Below are 6,379 nucleotides of genomic sequence, written 5' to 3'. Positions count from 1 at the left end.
TTAGTGAATGGAACTAAGCTTCTAAACTAACAAAATTTTAGCTATATAACTATTTAAATTGAGTATCAGTGATGTTTGAGCTGGTTTCTGCATACAAATTCTGATTTATTGCTAATTTAAGACATTTATTCCTCATATTTGTGTTCAAAATGCAACAAGTGCTGGTCAGTCACCAGCAAAAAGTAACAAAAGGACGTTCCAGACATAACAAATGCTGGTCACCACTAAGATCTCCGGTCTGTATTATTTTTTAGCAGAGGGTTCAGCTCTTAGTGGAGTTATTTTATGACTGTAGTCACCAAACTTCAATTATTTCAGTATAAATCCCGCAACAGATTAGTATTTAACAGTGGACACCAGCTTAATCCAGCGACCAAATAATACTCGTCTGTACTGTACAGCTAGTAGGTTAAGAACATCAACAACTATACAAATTTAGCCCGACCCTTTAGTGTTTTCTACAAACCACACCTAAACACACCTAGATTCTGATTCAAACTTGATTGACAGGCAAGTCTGCCTCTTCTGTTTGTCTTTTTTCACATGTATACAGAGCCTAAAGCAGCTACTGGTATTTTTTCCTGAGCGTATATGTCATAACCAGAATGTATGAAGAACTTTGTGATGGGATGAAAATAATCCCCCACTAAACAATGTCAACTGCATCTCTACTCAGCGTTCAGTAGTAAAAAACACAATTAGAGGTCGCTCAGGTGGCGCAGCGGTAAAGTACACTAGCGCACCAGAGTTGGGGTTTCGAATACATCATATCGAATCTCAGCTCTGCCTTCCGACTGGGCTGGGCGGCTGCATGAACAACGATTGGCTGTTGTTCAGGGTTAGAGGGTAAGAAAGTCAGATCATAGGTCCTCATTACTGCCGCCTGCACAGGGCTGAGGAATAATGCTAATGGGGGTGTGGCCCTCCGTACACAGTGCCTGTCGGTGTATGAACTCGACTCGTGCAGGTGAAAAATGCAGTCTGTACTGATTGTATGTGCCGGAGGGGGTGAAGGGTCGAATCAGTATAGAGGACACATTCAGGGTAATTGGACACGACTAGATTAGGGGAGAAAAATTGGGGGGAAAAGTGGGAAAAAAAACCACAATTAGCTTTCTATAAGTATTACTAAAGGTTGTGACATTGTAGTTTGTTAGCTTAACAGACACTAGCATCATTTATAAATTCACAAAACTCATCAGAAGTGCATTCAAATACTGTAGTTTTGCTGGGGGATCCCTGATTGCAGTCGAGGTGAGTATATTGCTGCTCACGCCTCCTCCGGCCCATGCGCAGCCCTTAGCGGAACCCTTTTCACCTATGCATTCTGCACAGGCACCTATCTGCCTTACACAGCGTTCGAAGACCCCACCCACATAGTCCGGTCATCCCACCCTAGCAGAGACGTGTCTGCTGCAGGCACTGCCAATTATGCCCGTTAGATGGCGCCCAGCTGACCGGTGGCAACGCAGAGTTTTGAACCGAGGAGTTCAGAATCTCGGCGCTGGTGTGCTAGCGGAATATCCCGCTGCACCACCTGGGCGCCAAGTCCTCCGTATTTAAGAATGTATAATTTCTCCAAATAAACATTTCCATTCAAAGTTTAATTTCAGCTTATAATATCATACTTCCCGTGTCCAATCCAGAAGAATATCAGCTAACCTAATTTATAAGTAATTAATACATTACAATAGTGGTTACAGGTGCAAACTAATATACGAGGGATCTTCAAAAAGTTTCCTCACATTTATATTTTTGTTGGAAACAGTGAGGGTGGGAAGAGTAGTAATTGGTCATGCCTGACAGACTGAGAGAGAGCTTATAGTCCGGATTTAGCACCATCTGATTTCCACCTTTTTGGACACCCAAAGAAGCTTTAAGGGGAAGAAGATTTAAATGTGATGATGATGTGAAAGCAGCTATGTATCAGTGGCTACATGCTCATGCTTGGTGCCCTGTCCAGTGTATTCCAGACATACACTGGCCAGCCATAACATTAAAACCACCTCCTTGTTTCTACACTCACTGTCCATTTTATCAGCTCCACTTACCATATAGAAGCACTTTGTAGTTCTACAATTACTGACTGTAGTCCGTCTGTTTCTCTACATACTTTTTAACCTGCTTTCACCCTGTTCTTCAATGGTCAGGACCCCCACAGGACCACTACAGAGCAGGTATTATTTAGGTGGTGGATGATTCTCAGAACTGCAGTGACACTGACATGGTGGTGGTGTGTTAGTGTGTGTTGTGCTGGTATGAGTGGATCAGACACAGCAGCGCTGCTGGAGTTTTTAAATACCGTGTCCACTCACTGTCCACTTTATTATACACTCCTACCTAGTTGGTCCACCTTGTAGATGTAAAGTCAGAGACGATCACTCATCTATTGCTGCTGTTTGAGTTGGTCATCTTCTAGACCATCATCAGTGGTCACAGGACGCTGCCCACAGGGTGCTGTTGGCTGGATATTTTTGGTTGGTGGACTATTCTCAGTCCAGCAGTGACAGTGAGGTGTGTAAAAACTCTTATCCACCACCACTACCACCATGTCAGTGTCACTGCAGTGCTGAGAATGATCCACCACCCAAATAATACCTGCTCTGTAGTGGTCCTGGGAGACTCCTGACCATTGAAGAACAGCATGAAAGGGGGCTAACAAAGCATGCAGAGAATTAGATGGACTACAGTCAGTAATTGTACAACTACAAAGTGCTTCTGTATGGTAAGTGGAGCTGATTAAATGGACAATGTGTGTAGAAACAAGGAGGTGGTTTTAATGTTATGGCTGATGGTGTATATCATTTGTTGGCCTTTAACATTAAAGGCAGTGACAGCAAGGTAACCTGACGTAGGCATTTAAAGCGTATACTCTTAAATAATCCTACACACAAACTACATATGAAGTTATTCAACACTTAAATCCTTTCTTCTTCATGTTAATTAACAGAAGGAAAAAAATGCGTGACTGGCATATCATGTGCCCACTGAGTCACTTCTCCACAGGGTAATAATGCATTTTCCAGGCAGCCGGGTGAGTGATTTGTCCACCCCTGCTGAACGCTGGTACATTTACACCAATATTATTTAACTCTAAAAGGAACTATGTTGGCATATTTTCTAACCACTGCTCTTTTTCTCGCATTTCTTCCAACCACTTCTTGGAGTCAATACAGCGACCTTCTGCTTTTAATTTGTAGTCTACGTTTCAGTTTGTTTTGCGAATCAGCCAGCACTCGGTGCTCGTCCAGCAAACTGTCAAGTGTTTATTTGATGAATCTTCAGTGGCTTGGCTGAATTTGTAAATGATCCTGCCCTTTTTATATTTACCAGCTTTACAAAGATGAAACTTTATGTTAGTGCCATGTTATGTTTGTATTTGATTAAAGATTTAGTTTTCAGATGTTACCTTCTTAGGATTGTATTGTCAGTACTTGAGCCAAATCATTTAAAAGATGGGGATGTACTGTAATTTGCAAAACCCTAAAGGCGTGCCAGTATACCATGTTGAACAGCTAAATTTGAAATGTTAAATTATGACATGTCTGGCTTGAGCACCTTGTATCCGGTGAGGTTTATCTGATTACTCAGATACAGCAATTGGCCTTAAACAAGCACATTCTATGAGGATAGCCATGCAAATTGGGACAACAATGGACTGATGCCATGTCAGTCTATTACACTAGTCCACCACTGCTGAGATCTGGGATCGAATCTCATAGGTGCTATCGACTGGCTGGGTGTCTACACAGACATGATTGGCACGCTGACGGGGTTGGATGAAGCGTTGCGATGGTTTGGCGCCCTGTCCAGGATATTCCAGACATATATGAGCATCCTCATTTTTTTCACGTGATGTCCAGGGACAAATACTAGAACTTCATATACGATGTAGATGAACCTGACCTTATACATATTCAGATCATGAGCATTTACCATTGGTCCCCCTCCTTTGTGGCTATAAGAGTCTCTACTCTTCTGAAAGGGTTTCTCTTTAAATGTAAGTGTGTCTCTTGGATAGTATGCCCATTTGATTAAATAAGCAATTGTAAGGTCAGGCTTGAAACTGGCTTTCTAATTCATCCCAGAAGTGTTTAATGAGCCAGAAGATGTAAGACCACTGCAAGAAATGTAAAGCCTCTGGAGACCTCGTTTTGAGTGTAGTAGGTGTGGCTGAAACTCTTGAACTCGATCGTTACAAGGCGGGGGGGTGTCCACAAACATTTGGTCATATAGTGCAAATAATATTATTTTAAATATTGAAACTTTTAGAATAGTTAAAGTAAGACATGTCCTTTCTGATCCTGTTCAGCAGTTTATCCTGCCAGGTCACTGGGTCCTGCCGGGTCCTGTGCAATGCTGTGTGCAAGGCTGGAAAACATACTATAGAGGGCGCCAATTCATCCTAGGGTAATGCAAACACATAAAAGTCACTTAGATCAAACAATCCATCCTGTGCATGTCCTCTGGAACCACGTTGCTTTGAGCCACCCACTCTACCAGCTGTACCACGGTGCTGACCCAAACCAGTAATAGTTGGACGTAATGTACGATGTTGTGCAGCAGTACAGCTACATGGTTCCTGAGGTTTTCTCCTACTTCAAAAAGCATGCATAAGGTGGATTGACTGCTCTACATGACCCTCTGGACCTATCGGCACTGGCACCGGACCTATCGCAACCTTGATCAGGTTGAAGTGGTTTGTGAAAGTAAATGATGAATGAACATTACAGGTTGTAGAGTGACAGTTATACCAGATATTTGAATTCTTGGTGGTTCTCTGCATGGAACATGTCGGTGCTGACATGAAGTTTTGGCTGGCTTTTGTGTTTTTGCAGTGCTCTGTATCATTTCTTTGTGGTGTGTGTGTGTGTGTGTGTGTGTGTGTGTGTGTGTGTGTGCAGGCGTGCCTGTGTGAATGTGAATAACACTCTAATGGGCCTGTATTCCTCCATCCCTCAATGGAATGTTTACAGAGCGGTTTACGAGCTCAGCGATGCCTGCTCTCTCACCCTCTCTCTCTCTCTCTCTCTCTCTCTCTCTCTATGTGTGGTTGCGTGTCTTTCGGCCCCTGAGTCTCTTGTAAGGATATCTTATTCAGCCCTTTTGTGGAATGTTGGAGTTGCATGCATGTGGTTGGTGGCCCCTGTGCTGCTCTGTGTGAGATGTTCAGGCTAAGTCAAAGGGGAAACTGCAGCACCCCATTAGGGGAAACAAACCCCCCCCCCCCCCCCCCCCCCCCATTCTTTGGGGCTACAATAACTAATTGGATCAACAAACATATTTTAAATATTTTATTAACACTTGCATTTATTCAAAATAATTCATTTCATGCTAACTATACCAATACTCCCCAATTGCATTACGCTTCCTCTCTACTGATGCTGATCCCCGCCCTGATTGAGGAGAGTGAGACTGACACACGCCCCCTACGACAGCATCTTTTTACCTGCACGAGGCGAGTTCATATGCGGATCAGCTTTGTGTACGGAAAGCCACACCCTGATCAAAGTATTATCCCTCAGCTCTGTGCAGGCACCATTGATTAGCCAGCAGCGCTCATAATTGCCTCAGTTATGAGGAGTCCCTATCCAGCTCCCACTTTATATAAACAACAGCCAATCGTTGTTCTTGTAGGCACCAAGCCCAGACGGGAATCCCCCCCCCCCCTTTTTTTTCTCCCACTTTAGCGCATCCAATTTCTACCCATCAATCATCCTCTCACTAATGCTGGTCCCTGCTCCTGATTGGGGAGGACGAGGCTGCTCCACGCCCCCTCCGACACTTGCACAGCAATCGAACATCTTATCACCTACACTTGACGAGTGCAGTGCAGTGCAGTACAGCGCTGTGTACGGAGAGCCACACCCTCTACCGCACTCCTTTCCCATCTCCGTGCAGGCGCCACCAATCAGCCAGCAGAGGTTATAATTGCATTAGTTATGAGAGATTCCCTATCCGGCTTTTGATATCCTACCCCTATCTGAACAACAGGCCAATCGTTGTTCATGTGGCCGCTCAGCCAAGCCGGCAGGCAGAGCTGAGACTTGATACGATGTATTCGAGATCCCAGCGTGTGTTTTTACCGCTGCGCCACATGAGTGGCCTATTGCTAGCTTTATGACAAGTTCCACCCACTGTGGGGACACCGGTGTTACACTAGAATTGTTAATAGCTATTCTATTCTACATGGACATGTTTAAGTGTCACACAAGTTTATAGTATATAGTGGAATCGCACAGTTTATGTGTAATGAATAAATGTAGTAAATACAAAGCAATGGCAATTGGTTTACCCGCCTGTTTGGTTTATTTAAGAGTATAATACAAACGAATGAAACAATGTATGCAGTGTATTGTACAGGCAGCTTGTGTGATGT

Source organism: Trichomycterus rosablanca, chromosome 4 (genome assembly GCF_030014385.1).
Source record: "Trichomycterus rosablanca isolate fTriRos1 chromosome 4, fTriRos1.hap1, whole genome shotgun sequence".
In the NCBI taxonomy this organism is placed as follows: domain Eukaryota; kingdom Metazoa; phylum Chordata; class Actinopteri; order Siluriformes; family Trichomycteridae; genus Trichomycterus; species Trichomycterus rosablanca.
This window is presented reverse-complemented; position numbering follows the sequence as displayed.